The sequence below is a fragment of the Tursiops truncatus genome, chromosome 6 (genome assembly GCF_011762595.2).
Source record: "Tursiops truncatus isolate mTurTru1 chromosome 6, mTurTru1.mat.Y, whole genome shotgun sequence".
NCBI lineage: Eukaryota > Metazoa > Chordata > Mammalia > Artiodactyla > Delphinidae > Tursiops > Tursiops truncatus.
The window spans coordinates 69,431,792-69,447,814 of NC_047039.1; the positions used below are offsets into that span (position 1 = coordinate 69,431,792).

Genomic DNA, 16,023 nt, shown 5'->3' on the forward strand with positions numbered 1-16,023 from the left:
TTGTCTCCTAAGGTAGGTTTATTCCTAGATATTTTATTCTTTTTGTTGCAGTGGTAAATGGGAGTGTTTTCTTGATTTCACGTTCAGATTTTCCATCATTAGTGTATAGGAATGCAAGAGATTTCTGTGCATTAATGTTGTATCCTGCAACTTTACCAACTTCATTGATTAGCTCTAGTAGTTTTCTGGTAGCATCTTTAGGATCCTCTATGTATAGTATCATGTCATCTGCAAACAGTGACAGCTTTACTTCTTCTTTTCCGATTTGGATTCCTTTTATTTCCTTTTCTTCTCTGATTGCTGTGGCTAAAACTTCCAAAACTATATTGAATAAGCGTGGTGAGAGTGGGCAACCTTGTCTTCTTCCTGATCTTAGTGGAAATGGTTTCAGTTTTTCACCATTGAGGATGATGTTGGCTGTGGGTTTGTCATATATGGCCTTTATTATGTTGAGGAAAGTTCCCTCTATGCCTACTTACTGCAGGGTTTTTGATTTTTTTTTTTTTTTTTTTTTGCGGTACGCGGGCCTCTCGCTGCTGTGGCCTCTCCCGTTGTGGAGCACAGGCTCCAGACGCGCAGGCTCAGCGGCCATGGCTCACGGGCCCAGCCGCTCCGCGGCATGTGGGATCCTCCCGGACCAGGGCACGAACCCGTGTTCCCTGCATCGGCAGGCGGACTCTGAACCACTGCGCCACCAGGGAAGCCCACTGCAGGGTTTTTATCATAAATTGGTGTTGAATTTTGTCAAAAGCTTTCTCTGCATCAATTGAGATGATCATATGGTTTTTCTCCTTCAGTTTGTTAATATGGTGTATCACGTTGATTGATTTGTGTATATTGAAGAATCCTTGCATTCCTGGAATAAACCCCACTTGATCATGGTGTATGATCCTTTTAATGTGCTGTTGGATTCTGTTTGCTAGTATTTTGTTGAGGATTTTTGCATCTGTGTTCATCAGTGATATGGGCCTGTAGTTTTCTTTGTGATATCCTTGTCTGGTTATGGTATCAGGGTGATGGTGGCCTCGTAGAATGAGTTTGGGAGTGTTCCTCCCTCTGCTATATTTTGGAAGAGTTTGAGAAGGATAGGTGTTAGCTCTTCTCTAAATGTTTGATAGAATTCACCTGTGAAGCCATCTGGTCCTGGGCTTTTGTTTGTTGGAAGATTTTTAATCACAGTTTCAATTTCAGTGCTTGTGATTGGTCTGTTCATATTTTCTATTTCTTCCTGATTCAGTCTTGGCAGGTTGTGCATTTCTAAGAATTTGTCCATTTCTTCCAGGTTGTCCATTTTATTGGCATAGAGTTGCTTGTAGTAATCTCTCATGATCCTTTGTATTTCTGCAATGTCAGTTGTTACTTCTCCTTTTTCATTTCTAATTCTATTGATTGAGTCTTGTCCCTTTTTTCCTTGATGAGTCTGGCTAATGGTTTATCAATTTTGTTTATCTTCTCAAAGAACCAGCTTTTACTTTTATTGATCTTTGCTATCGTTTCCTTCATTTCTTTTTCATTTATTTCTGATCTGATTTTTATTATTTGTTTCCTTCTGCTAACTTTGGGGTTTTTTTGTTCTTCTTTCTCTAATTGCTTTAGGTGCAAGGTTAGGTTGTTTATTCGAGATGTTTCCTGTTTCTTAAGGTAGGATTGTATTGCTATAAATTTCCCTCTTAGAACTGCTTTTGCTGCATCCCATAGATTTTGGGTTGTCGTGTCTCCATTGTCATTTGTCTCTAGGTATTTTTTGATTTCCTCTTTGATTTCTTCAGTGATCACTTTGTTTTTTAGTAGTATATTGTTTAGCCTCCATGTGTTTGTATTTTTTACAGATCTTTTCCTGTAATGGATATCTAGTCTCATAGCGTTGTGGTCGGAAAAGATACTTGATACAATTTCAGTTTTCTTAAATTTACCAAGGCTTGATTTGTGACCCAAGATATGATCTATCCTTAAGAATGTTCCATGAGCACTTGAGAAAAATGTGTATTCTGTTGTTTTTGGATGGAATGTCCTATAAATATCAATGAAGTCCATCTTGTTTAATGTATCATTTAAAGCTTGTGTTTCCTTATTTATTTTCATTTTGGATGATCTGTCCATTGGTGAAAGTGGGGTGTTAAGGTCCCCTACTATGAATGTGTTACTGTCGATTTCCCCTTTTATGGCTGTTAGTATTTGCCTTATGTATTGAGGTGCTCCTATGTTGGGTGCATAAATATTTACAATTGTTTCATATATATATATATATATATACACACATATATATATATATATATATATATATATATTTTTTTTTTTTCTCTTTTGTGCGGGCCTCTCCCTGTTGTGGCCTCTCCCGCTGCGGAGCACAGGCTCTGGACGCGCAGGCCCAGTGGCCATGGCTCACAGGCCCAGCCGCTCCGCAGCCCGTGGGATCCTCCCGGACCGGGGCACGAACCCATGCTCCTCGCATCGGCAGGCGGACTCCCAATGACTGCGCCACCAGGGAAGCCCTACAATTGTTATATCTTCTTCTTGGATCGATCCCTTGATCATTATGTAGTGTCCTTCTTTGTCTCTTTTAATAGTCTTTATTTAAAGTTTATTTCGTCTGATATGAGATTTGCTACTCCAGCTTTCTTTTGGTTTCCATTTGCATGAAATATCTTTTTCCATCCCCTTACTTTCAATCTCTATATCTTTCTAGGTCTGAAGTGGGTCTCTTGTAGACAGCAAATATATGGGTCTTGTTTTTGTATCCATTCAGCCAACCTGTGTCTTTTGGTGGGAGCATTTAGTCCATTTACATTTAAGGTAATTATCGATATGTATGTTCCTATTCCCATTTTCTTAATTGTTTTGGGTTCGTTATTGTAGGTCTTTTCCTTCTCTTGTGTTTCTTGCCAAGAGAATTTCCTTTAGCAGTTGTCGTAGAGCTGGTTTGGTGGTGCTCAACTCTCTCAGCTTTTGCTTGTGTGTAAAGGTTTTAATTTCTTCATCAAATCTGAATGAGATCCTTGCTGGGTAGAGTAGTCTTGGTTGCAGGTTTTTCTCCTTCATCACTTTAAATATGTCCTGCCAGTCCCTTCTGGCTTGCAGAGTTTCTGCTGAAAGATCAGCTGTTAACCTTATGGGGATTCCCTTGTGTGTTATTTGTTGTTTTTCCCTTGCTGCTTCTAATATGTTTTCTTTGTATTTACTTTTTGACAGTTTGATTAATATGTGTCTTGGCGTATTTCTCCTTGGATTTATCCTGTATGGGACTCTTTGTGCTTCCTGGACTTGATTAACTATTTCCTTTCCCATATTAGGGAAGTTTTCAACTATAATCTCTTCAAATACTTTCTCAGTCCCTTTCTTTTTCTCTTCTTCTACTGGAACCCCTATAATTCGAATGTTGGTGCGTTTAGTGTTGTCCCAGAGATCTCTGAGACTGTCCTCAGTTCTTTTCATTCTTTTTTCTTTATTCTGCTCTGCAGTAGTTATTTCCACTATTTTATCTTCCAGGTCACTTATCCAGTCTTCTGCCTCAGTTATTCTGCTATTAATCCCATCTAGAGTATTTTTAATTTCATTTATTGTGTTGTTCATCATTGTTTGTTTCATCTTTAGTTCTTCTATGTCCTTGTTAAATGTTTCTTGCATTTTGTCTATTCTATTTCCAAGATTATGGATCATCTTACTATCATTATTCTGAATTCTTTTTCAGGTAGACTGTCTATTTCCTCTTGATTTGTTAGGTCTGGTGGGTTTTTATCTTGCTCCTTCATCTGCTGTGTGTTTTTCTGTCTTCTCATTTTGCTTATCTTACTGTGTTTGGGGTCTCCTTTTTGCAGTCTGCAGTTTCGTAGTTCCCGTTGTTTTTGGTGTCTGTCCCCAGTGCCTAAGGTTGGTTCAGTGGGTTGTGTAGGCTTGCTGGTGGAGGGAACTATTGCCTGTGTTCTGGTGGATGAGGCTGGATCTTGTCTTTCTGGTGGGCAGGTCCACGTCTGGTGGTGTGTTTTGGGGTGTCTGTGGACTCATGATTTTAGTCAGCCTCTCTCCTAATGGTTGGGGTTGTGTTCCTGTCTTGCTAGTTGTTTGGCATACGATGTCCAGCACTGTAGCTTGCTGGTCATTGAGTGAAGCTGGGTGCTGGTGTTGAGATGGAGATCTCTGGGAGATTTTCGCCGTTTGATATTATGTGGAGCTGGGAGGTCTCTTGTGAACCAGTGTCCTGAAGTTGGCTCTCCCACCTCAGAGGCACAGCACTGTCTCCTCGTTGCAGCACCAAGGGCCTTTCATCCACACGGCTCAGAATAAAACGGAGAAAAAGTAGAAAGAAAAAATTAGGAGTAGAAAGAAAGAAAGGAAGGAGGGAGGGAGGGAGGAAGGAAGGAGGAAGGGATGGAAGGAAGAAAAGAAAGAAAGAAGATAAAGTAAAATAAAAATAAAGCAAGATAATATATAATAAAGTTATTAAAATAAAAAAATAAGAGAAAAAAAACGGATGGATAGAACCCTCGGAGAAATGGCGGAAGCAAAGCTATACAGACAAAATCTCACACAGAAGCATACACATACTCACAAAAAAAGGAAAAGGGGAAAAAATCATAGATCTTGCTCTCGAAGCCCACCTCCTTAATTTGGGATGATTCGTTGTCTATTCATGTATTCCACAGATGCAGGTACATCAAGTTGATTGTGGAGCTTTAATCCGCTGCTTCTGAGGCTGCTGGGAGAGATTTCCCTTTCTCTTCTTTGTTCTCACAGTTCCCAGGGGCTCAGCTTTGGATTTGGCCCCGCCTCTGAGTGTAGGTCGCCGGAGGGCGTCTGTTCTTCGCTCAGACAGGACGGGGTTAAAGGAGCCGCTGATTCGGGAGCTCTGGCTCACTCAGGCCGGGGGGAGGGGGCGGCACGGAGTGCGGGGCCAGCCCGCGGTGGCAGAGGCCAGCGTGACGTTGCATCAGCCTGAGCCGCGCCGTGTGTTCTCCCGGGGGAGTTGTCTCTGGATCCCGGGACCCTGGCAGTGGCGGGCTGCACAGGCTCCCCGGAAGTGGGCTATGGAGAGTGACCTGTGCTCGCACACAGGCTTCTTGGTGGCGGCAGCAGCAGCCTTAGCGTCTCATGCCTGTCTCTGGGGTCTGTCCGCGCTTTTAGCCATCTCTGGAGGTCCTTAGGCAGTGCTCTTAATCCCCTCTCCTCACGCACCAGGAAACAAAGAGGGAATAAAAAGTCTCTTGATTCTTCGGCCAGCCGTGATGCACTAGCCCCCTTCAGGCTGTGTTCACGCCGGCAACCCCAGCCCTCTCCCTGCGCTCTGACCAAAGCCCGAGCCTCAGCTCCCAGCCCCGCCCGCCCTGGCCGGTGAGCAGACAAGCCTCCCGGGCTGGTGAGTGCCGGTTGACACCGATCCTCTGTGTGGGAATCTCTTCGCTTTGCCCTCCGCACCCCTGTTGCTGTGCTCTCGTCCGCGGCCCCAAAGTTTCCCCCTCCACCACCCACAGTCTCCACCTGCGAAGGGGCTTCTAGTGTGTGGAAACCTTCCTCCTTCACAGCTCCCTCCCACTGGTGCAGGTCCCGTCCCTATCCTTTTGTCTCTGTTTATTCATTTTTCTTTTTCCCTACCCAGGTACATGGGGGGTTTCTTGTCTTTTGGGAGGTCTGAGGTCTTTTGCCAGCGTTCAGTAGGTGTTTTGTAGGAGCTGTTCCACGTGTAGCTGTATTTCTGGTGTATCTGTGGGGAGGAAGGTGATCTCCGTGTCTTACTCTTCCTCCATCTTCCCGGAACCAGCCTGTTCTGTCTTTGAAACCAGAGTAAAACAGGCTTTATAAAAGGAATAGGAGTCTTCCCTTTCTGTTTTTGTAGGAGAAATTGTGTAGAACTGGTGTTAATTCTTCTTTAAAAGTTTGGTAGAACTATTCAGTGAAACCAAATGGACCTGGAGACTTCATTTTTGAAATTTTTTTTTTAAATATTTCAAGAGCTTTATAACTGATCTATCAACTATCATTTGTAACAATATATTATTGTCACATTTATTGACAGAGTTCACTTGCTTAAAAGAATATTTGTTGAGGTAAACAGTTACTATACAGGGGGTTTTATCCATGAATCCCCTATCTGTGTACCTGAGATAAATTTACACAAGGGTCCAGATACCTTGTAACAAGAGGGTAAAAAAGCATCTGCTAAACTTTTATGTTCATTTAAAATGTTTAATACATTTCTTGGGCACAAGTAACCGGTGTTTCTGCAGGCGGTGAGAAGGATGATGGGTTTTTGGTAGCTAACTTAGCTCAAGGGCACCCACTGTTGGTACAGTTAGTGCAGTGACTTGGATAGATAGAACTTGATTTTTGGTGAAGGGTGGTATGTTGCTATTTCTTTTAAATCTGTGATGCTCTTTTGCTTAATGTATTACTCAATTTTCAGATCATGCTTCCTCCTTTCTCTTCACCAGTGAACTTCTTGGGGGTACCTCCCCATTTCCAAGTTCCCTCTCTTTCAAAAGAGGTGCCTCTCCTAAGACGGCCATGTCTGGTTGTACACATGTTCAAGCCCTTTCCTCCTACTGCCCTGATCTATTAGATCTCAGATCTATTCTCAGTGCAGGTTTCTATACTGGGAGTGGGGATAAATTCTCTTCTGAGAATAATCTCGTCTGTGTTTCACCCGGGCTTCATCCTGATACTCTCTCATGTTGCCTGGGCCATCTTGACCTGTCTCTCTGCTCTTACATAGACTCCAAATCTGGCTCTGCTTGCTTTACATATTTTCTCCCACTTATATGTAAACAACATTGGTTGTGGGTGGTTTTATTTACTTTTTTTTGATATTATGGTTTTTGGAGAATGTGTACCATTTCTTGCAACTGCCTACCTCCTACTCATCTTTTGTGCCTGAAAATAAATATTATTTCTTTCAGGATACCTTCTCTTTTTGTGTACTCCCAGAGTGTAATAGGGAATTACAAATCTGACTCTATATTAGATCTGTTTCTTTTACTTTAACCTTTGTATTCTATTGCTTTTGCTACATGTTAATCTCTAAAGGGATGTTTCTTATAGCTTAAAGTTAACATAATGTCCTATCTCCAAGAACCCTGCCCTCCATGCCTGAACGTAAAACTAAAGCACCTTTGTTCAGATCACAGGAAATATCCTGACCCAGCCCACCTGTGAAAGGCTGCAGGAAAGAAGAGATTAACACATCCCATCCCAGAGCCTGGCTGAAACCAGGAGATATCTGCAGCAACTTATGGCCTTTTTACATTACCTCTCCACCTCCCCCGCTCTTTATTCTATAAAAGAAATGAGCATCCAGACCCCAGTAAGATGGTTCTCTGGACATCAGTCTGCCATCTTCTCAGACTCCTGGCTTTCCAAGTAAAGTCATTATTCCTTGCCCCAGCACCTGGTCTCCCGTTTTATTGGCCTGTCATGCAGCAAGCAGAACGAGCTTGGACTTGGTAACAAGAGCGCTCATCACAGCACTTACCGTACTGAACTGTAACCACCCTTTACCTCTTCTGTAATCCTTCATGCAGTTAGCTTACTGAGGAGTGTTTCTCAGGGTCATTTTTTCATTCTTTCTATTCAACACAGGGATCAACCTTTATTAGAACCTCAATAACTATTTCTTGAGTAAATGACTGTGTTATTTCTCGGTAAGGAACCAAGAGTGGGGCAGTCTGTCTCTGGTGCAGGTAGTACGGAATGCACATCTGCAGATAATTTCAATACAGTAATAAAACCAACCAAAAGTTTGTCTGCTTTTGGGCTTTCCTGGTGGCGCAGTGGTTGAGAGTCCGCCTGCCGATGCAGGGGACGCGGGTTCGTGCCCCGGTCTGGAAAGATCCCAAATGCCGCGGAGCGGCTGGTCCCGTGAGTCATGGCCGCTGAGCCTGCGCGTCCGGAGCCTGTGCTCCGCAACGGGAGAGGCCACAACTGTGAGAGGCCCGCGTACCGCAAAAAAAAAAAAGTTTGTCTACGTTTTATTATAACCATAGGCCAATATATGTAAATAATTTCATGATAAAATAAATATTCCTCTCTGTTGGGAGAGACCCCCTTCTCTCTGTAGCACACCACTGTTATTTCCATTATCAGAAAAAGATAGACATTTTGTTATAGCCTGACTCTCAGCCTTCTTTCATACCCTTTCCAAGAGTTAATGCCTGCTAGATAATATTCAGAAAGAAGAGAATTTATTTTATATTTCTTCTGTGGTACAAATGAAATATTACTTCATAATCCTCTGGTACTTTCTTCCTTTCAGCCTCATTATGACAAGCTCACCTTGATGCTAGTTTCTGTCTGCAACTCCTGGATTCAATCACCTCAAAAAAGGAGAGGTATGTAAAGGTGTGTCACACCTCCCTTTACCTCTGATGAGATGGCCTTAAGGTTCTCCTCAGCTTGACTCAACTTTAGAAAGATTTCTTTTTAACTCTAGGCACCTGATCTCCCTTTACTTAGAGCACTTTAGAAAACTTGCAATTGTAAATTCTTTCTCTGCTCCTTTGAGATGTAAATCCTCTACAACCCAGGAATGTTTTTCTCGAGGACCTGGGGGCCATTTCTTTGAAATGTAATCAAGAAAGGCAGTGCCGCTGTGTGCCAGTCTCTGTGGGAGGGTAGGAATCTAACTTCAATGACCATGAGTTATCAAACACTGATGGCCTGATCGCATTGACCAACCTCCCAACCAATGTCCTCCAGCACTTTTCCACTAGCTCACCCAGTGCTTCAAAACTCTCCTGCCTTTTGTTTCAACGGAGTTGAGTTCAACCTCTCGCCCCTATTTCAGTAGTCTTTCTCCCCTACTGCAATAATCTTGAATAAAGTCCTCCTGTTTAACCAGTCCAGTGCAATTTTTCTTTTACACTTCCATGTCTATTTTCTCTTTATAGAAGTACAACTAAAGTAGTATGAGTTTAAATAAAATCCAAACTTCAATAAAAAAAGAAACACAATATAGGGAAGGAAACTATAAACTATATCCTAAATAGGACTTTCTCAATAACTTACGAGAAAAGCATTTTCATAATTTCATAGAAGTGTCCACTCACAGATATACCTCACTTGATAACTTTACTCTCCTTTACTCAGGTATGCATTTAAAAAACAAAAATGACAATGACAACAAATAGTAAAAGCTTCCCTTTCTTCATGAGTTGCCCTGAGCTTTGTAATTGTTATTATTATCTTCCTTTGGGGAAACTTTACCCATTATAATCAAGATTGTTCTTCCTTTAGTAAGCAACCCTGCTCTCTTCGTACACCTACCATCAAGATGTAGTACGTTCCTCCAAGTTATTCAGTTAGTAGTGCTCTGGCACTCTAGGGACAGCCTGGGGACATAAGCACCTTTCATGAAATAGTGCAGGGTATGTGTGGGCACTGCAAGTCAACTCCTCTTAGAGTTTTTACCAACAGCATGAGTTTCAGACATGCTTATTTATTTGTCAACTATGTACAAGGTAACTGCTAAATCTTACACCAAGACACATTTCCCAAATAATAAACATTTATTCTCAGAGACAGTACATTCTAAAGCCACTGGAGGAAGAGAAATATATTCCTTTTTGCCTCCATAATTTACAAGGCGGCCACTTTCACAATGAAGTCTGATTTTGGCATTATCATGCAGAACACTGTTAATTCTTTTCCTTTTTTTTTTTTTTCTGTCTCAGACACTTTGTGCCTCTTTGATTGGCCAAGAATAAAAAAGGGACACATTCTGGAGTCAGATACCAACTCCCTTTTCTATACAAAGAGCTATGTGCAGTTTTGGCAGATTATTTGTAATTCCTGGATTAAATTTTTAGCTAATAGCCATCTTCAACTCTTTTTATGGAGGAAAACGTTTTTTTATTCTAGTTAAGATAAAACAACAAATAGGTGGGTAAGAATTAAGCAGATATTTAGTTATTTTTGTTTTTTCATTTTAATCAGGAGCTATGAAATTTCTAGATTTTATTTAAGGCTTGGTGTTATAGCTTACTTATTTCTCTACCTTCCATAATGCCTATTACATGATTCTATATGAACTATCAGGGCCTGCGACTATGATAGGAAATAGTATTTCACTGACAACGACATTCCAATAACACTTGTTAATCACAGTAGTTTTCCAATTGTCTCTATAGGTTTCTGTATTATTATAGCCTTGCTATTATAAAGATACCTATTGTCACTATGCCATAATAACTTTGGATTCCAAAATTGACTTTGGAGAATGAGAAACAGATAACCTTTTATTCCCAAGAAATATATATATTTCTGGAATTCACTATTTGCATTTTTTTTGCAATTTGGTTTTTAGAATAAAAATTAATGGACACTGGTAAAAGTGACCAAAAGAAAAAAAAAGGTGATGCAGCATTTTTATAACTTTCATTGTTGCTACAGACTGAGAGGACTATGGTAGCAGTTTCATTTAAATAATGTACTTCTTAATATGATCTCTTAGTTCTTTATCCAACTGTTCATGTTGTGAGAGGGTGGAATTCAAGTGCCAGATTTTAGCTCTGCCCACTGATGACGATATTTGCGCGTCTGTGAGGTGTTTCCAGTTTAGGTTCGATTAGCTTGTCCTATTTAGACTAATTTCAAATCTAAACAGTTTTGAGCTGTTTAAGCAGAGGAAATGGAAGTACCACTGTAACCACTTGCTTTTGCTTCCAGATTAAACAGAACATCTATAATCTTCTAAAGACCTAAAAGCCTGCATTATGTCTGGAAACTGTAGTACTTATCTACTATTCCCAGGAGACTATTGGTAAGTATTAAGAAAGTTGGCTGAATGGTGTTCTATTAGCCTTCTAGGACCCTTTCTGACTGTAGGACATAGAAAAAGATATTTTATAGAAGAAACAGGGGCACAATCTTTATATACCCCTTTGGAGATTTATTAATTTATGTATTCCAATATAGTGACAATTAACCTGTGTTTGTGGTGGCTATTCTGGGATTACTTGAAGGTGACCATCACCTTGGATATGATCTTCACTTCCAAATATTTCATTTTGGATTACAACTTCCAAATATTTCATTTTGGCAGTCAAAAAAAAAAGTAAAAAATTTCACTACCATTATCAAGCCAGGTTAAGAGCCGTAATTTTCATGATTCTCTAATTTGATGAAATTAGTAGTGAACAATGTTATGATTCCATTTCTGCTATTTGCTAATTTTGTGACCTTAGTCTGTGTCTCAGGTTGCTTAGGCAGAAAATGAGAGTGTTGGATTAGATGACGTGGTAAACATTCCTAGTGTACATTTCTAGAGTATCTTTCACTGCTGTGAATTTGTGAGCCATGATAAAATATGATATAATTCAGGCTACTTTTATTAAATTATTCTTTGAAGCTATTTGACCACTTATTAGGGTTTTAATCTTATATTTAGAAGTACCACACCTTGACCCATGGATTCTTTTTAGTATGACACAATTTCAATTTTGCAATGTCATTCATTTTTACAGTTTTTGAGCTGAAACCTTCCGACAAAAAATGAAAAAATATCAGTATTTGCATATATTGATCTATTTAGTATTTATTGTACTATGTGAATTTCCTTTTTTTTCTTGAGATGCTAGTGGACTATATATCTCAATATTCTTCTCCAAGGAACACATTCATATGAACTCAGAATACATATCAAAATTCTAGAAGTAAAAATCTTTCATAGAAAGATACTTTGTTTTGCTCAAATGCTATGTCACTTCAATGAAAATGGAGTTACTTTTCTCACAGTTAGTAAGCAACAATAGAAAGAAGTATAAGTAATCTTATTTTTCCTACATGATCGTTCTAGGAATAGTTATTAATGCCAAATTACTATTCATTTCTATATATGAAAATCGTAACAAACACCAAACTTCCAATGTTTATTGAATGTTTATTCTGCTCCAAAAATACCTACCACATTATGATTATTCTAATTATTATTGCTGTAAGGCACATCTTTTTCTTATCAAATGCCAGTTATGTAAATTCCATTTATTTAATAATCCCTTCTTCCCCACTAATTTCCAGTGTTTCCGCAATTGTACATAAAGTTCTCATTAAACTTGAGTTTAGAGCTGAGTTTTTAAAAGTTTATTCCCCAGTATTATCAGTACATTGATGAAGAAATTGACAGAAATAATCGAATACTGTTTCCAAGTTCATACAGTTTATAAGTAGACCAAGAATGATTAGAAAACACAGTTGGGGCTTCCCTGGTGGCGCAGTGGTTGAGAGTCCGCCTGCCGATGCAGGGGACACAGGTTCGTGCCCCGGTCCGGGAGGATCCCACATGCCACGGAGCAGCTGGGCCCGTGAGCCATGGCCGCTGAGCCTGTGCTCCGCAATGGGAGAGGCCACAACAGTGAGAGGCCTGCGTACTGCAAAAAACAAAACAAAACAAAACACAGTTGGAGCTTAAATTATCCTTAAGTGTCACCATTCAAACATGCATGCACAAAAAAGATACTGTCAGAATAGAGTTGCTACTATCTTGTTGGACATAAGTGAGAGGGCCAATGTACAATGAAAGTGCAGAATTGTTGTGGAGCAAATAGCTGATGGAAAAACACCTTCATTCCTTTTAAGTCAGTGGGTAGTTACAGCTTCTACATCACCAAAGACTGGGGTTGGGAAGGGATATAGACTTAGTACAGTTCGTTTCTATTTTGTTCATTATAGTGAAGAGAGTAATGAGACAAGCATAGTCAGCTTTGGTCTTAGTCGAGAATACAGACATAGAATTTCTTGTGAAAAAGTTGAATATTTAATGAAAAAGGGACAGAGCATGGGCCACGGGTTAAAGGCTGATAGAGTCTTAAAATCAGCTTTATTTGCTAGGTACGTTTCACAGACCCCTTGTGCTCAGAAAGCTGATTGTCAATGTACAGTATATGCAGTGTATCACATACTGAGCTAATGGTACTGACAGGATGGGAAGTAATTGGCCTCTTATAAATTATAGGACAAACTTATGATTTGCCATTCCAGAAGGAGAGGCCTATGAGGATCATGCCAGGTGCACATCATAGATCAGTGTCAATATTCATGATTTCACCTATGAGTAAACCTATTTCACTTTTCTGTACATCCAATAAATTGTATATCTAGACAGAAGATTCATCCACCATTAGGTAATGATGGCTGGTACAGAAGTAATTTTTCTCTATATTTTCTTTAGGGAAGCTTGCTACCTTTCCAGTAACAAAGATCAAGAAAAAAATGTTGGAAGCATACATTTAATATGTTGGGTATTGCTTCACTCAAATCTCATCACATTTTAGATTAGTAGAAAAAATGAAGGGAACATTATTATGAGATGGAAAAGCAAATGAGACTTATTCCTATGTTTTTCTTTGTCCCCTTTAAGGGATTTATGCCCCACTAGTTTGGGATATTTTTCTTTCTATATTTGCAACCATCTGCTGTCACTTTCTCATTCCAGGTTGCTACTTCATTTTATATTTTGAGAGGCAATAAACTCATTCATCTACTTCTTTCAGCCTTATTTCATAATCCATAGTGTAGAAGAACTATCTTCTAGATTGGTTCAAAGAATTTGGGGGGCCTAAGATATATTTCCTGTTCCCCATGTTTCCATTTTTAAGTCCATATTTACAGTCCAGTGAGCCTTATCTCCTTCAACTAGTTATTGTATCTCGAAACAAGTAAGATCTTATTTTAGTGTTGTGTATAGCTAAAATGGTACCCATATAAAATAATTAAGTGGATGACATTGCTGTCATCATTCACCAGTTTTTCATTTTAAAGCTCCCTAAATAATTTGAGAGAAGGCATGAATTTTTAAAATGCTGCTCAAGGGTGATTCATTATTGTAGGTACACCCATACATGGGAGCATTTATAATATGGTTATGTAGTGTGAAGTTTGATCATATGTTTTGTTTAAGTCTGATAATTATTTTTTAAATCAATTAAGTGACTTTTTTATTTTAATGTGAATGCTCTCTCAGGAGTTTACCCCACAAAAAAAATTCCTATAGCAATTCATTCAAGAGTAAGAAAAAAGGAAAATATTATATTCCTAGAGGGTATACCAAAATTTTCTTTAGGTCTCCGACATGGACTTGTGTAGACAGAAATCGTCATTGTTGTTGACAATGTTGTGACTTGTAGAGTTTGTCCTGCCTGACACCTATAGACTGAATGTTTGTGTCCCCCCCAAAATTCATATGTTGAAACCTAATCCCCAGTGTGATGATATCTGGAGGGAGAGTTTGGGAGGTGAATAGATCATGAGGTTGGAGCCTTCAAGAGTGGAAAAAGTCTCCAGTGACTTGCCCCTTCTGCTCTGTGAGGAAACAGTGAAAAAATGGCCATCTGTGAAGCAGGAAGCGGGCTCACACTGTATGCAGAATCTGCTAGTACCTTGATCATAAGTTCGTTTTCACCCATGAAGAAGCAAATTTTGCCCTTTGTGGGGGCAATACTGCTTCCTTTGAGAATACATGATTTACTCTTTTCACTGAAAGCTGTTGTTATTTACAAGTAGAAAATCTTGCATAAATTATGATAGTACAGAGAAGTGATAGGATTGAGGTGTATATTCAGAAGAAGGGAGAGAAGAATCAATTGTTTACTGACCATCCACCAATTTGCCAAACACCATGCTAGGTATTTTGCATGTATTATTTAATTAAATCTCCCAAAAAGCCTGCTAAGTAAGCTGCACTATTCAGCTCAAATGATCCATTTTCTCCTATAATTCCTGGCTCTGTTATTATTGACTAAATATGATTTTCCTTTTTTTTTAACATCTTTATTGTAGTATAGTTGCTTTACAATGGTGTGTTAGTTTCTGCTTTATAACAAACTGAATCAGTTGTACATATGTTCCCATACCTCTTCCCTCTTGTGTCTCCCTCCCTCCCACCCTCCCTATCCCACCCCTCCAGGCGGTCACAAAGCACCAAGCTGATCTCCCTGTGCTATGCGGCTGCTTCCCACTAGCAATCTACCTTACGTTTGGTAGTGTATATATGTCCATGCCTCTCTCTTGCTTTGTCACACCTTACCCTTCCCCTTCCCCATATCCTTAAGTCCATTCTCTAGTAGGTCTGTATCTTTATTCCTGTCTTACCCCTAGGTTCTTCATGACAGTTTTTTTTTTTTTTTGATTTCCATATATATGTGCTAGCATACGATATTTGTCTCTCTCTGACAAACTTCACTCTGTATGACAGACTCTAGGTCTATCCACCTCATTACAAAGAGCTCAATTTCGTTTCTTTTTATGGCTGAGTAATATTCCATTGTATATATGTGCCACATCTTCTTTATCCATTCCTCTGATGATGGACACTTAGGTTGTTTCCATCTCCGGGCTATTGTAAATAGAGCTGCAATGAACATTTTGGTACATGACTCTTTTTGAATTATGGTTTTCTCAGGGTATATGCCCAGTAGTGGGATTGCTGGGTCATATGGTAGTTCTATTTTTAGTTTTGTAAGGAACCTCCATACTGTTCTCCACAGTGGCTGTATCAATTTACATTCCCACCAACAGTGCAAAAGGGTTCCCTTTTCTCCACACCCTCTCCAGCATTTATTGTTTCTAGATTTTTTGATGATGGCCATTCTGACTGGTGTGAGATATCTCATTGTAGTTTTGATTTGCATTTCTCTAATGATTAGTGATGTTGAGCATTCTTTCATGTGTTTGTGGGCAGTCTGTATATCTTCTTTGGAGAAATGTCTATTTAGGTCTTCTGCCCATTTTTGGATTAGGTTGTTTGTTTTTTTCTTACTGAGCTGCATGAGCTGCTTATAAATTTTGGAGATTAATCCTTTGTCAGTTGCTTCATTTGCAAATATTTTCTCCCATTCTGAGGGTTGTCTTTTGGTCTTGTTTATGGTTTCCTTTGCTGTGCAAAAGCTTTGAAGTTTCATTAGGTCCCATTTGTTTATTTTTTGTTTTTATTTCCATTTCTCTAGGAGTTGGGTCAAAAAGGATCTTGCTGTGATTTATGTCATAGAGTGTCCTGCCTATGTTTTCCTCTAAGAGTTTGATAGTTTCTGGCCTTATATTTGGGTC

At 39.5% G+C, this 16,023-nt stretch overlaps 1 long non-coding RNA gene across 1 annotated transcript in view; it reads left to right on the plus strand.

Moving 5' to 3' along the window:
- The window catches only part of LOC141278886 (uncharacterized), a 49,557-nt gene extending 38,813 nt beyond the window's left edge, over window positions 1–10,744 (plus strand). The window contains exons 3-4 of the long non-coding RNA XR_012332285.1: window positions 8,240–8,315; window positions 10,651–10,744. This is a non-coding gene — a long non-coding RNA (uncharacterized lncRNA). The remainder of the gene's footprint in view (window positions 1–8,239; window positions 8,316–10,650) is intronic.
- Window positions 10,745–16,023: the final 5,279 nt, after the last annotated feature.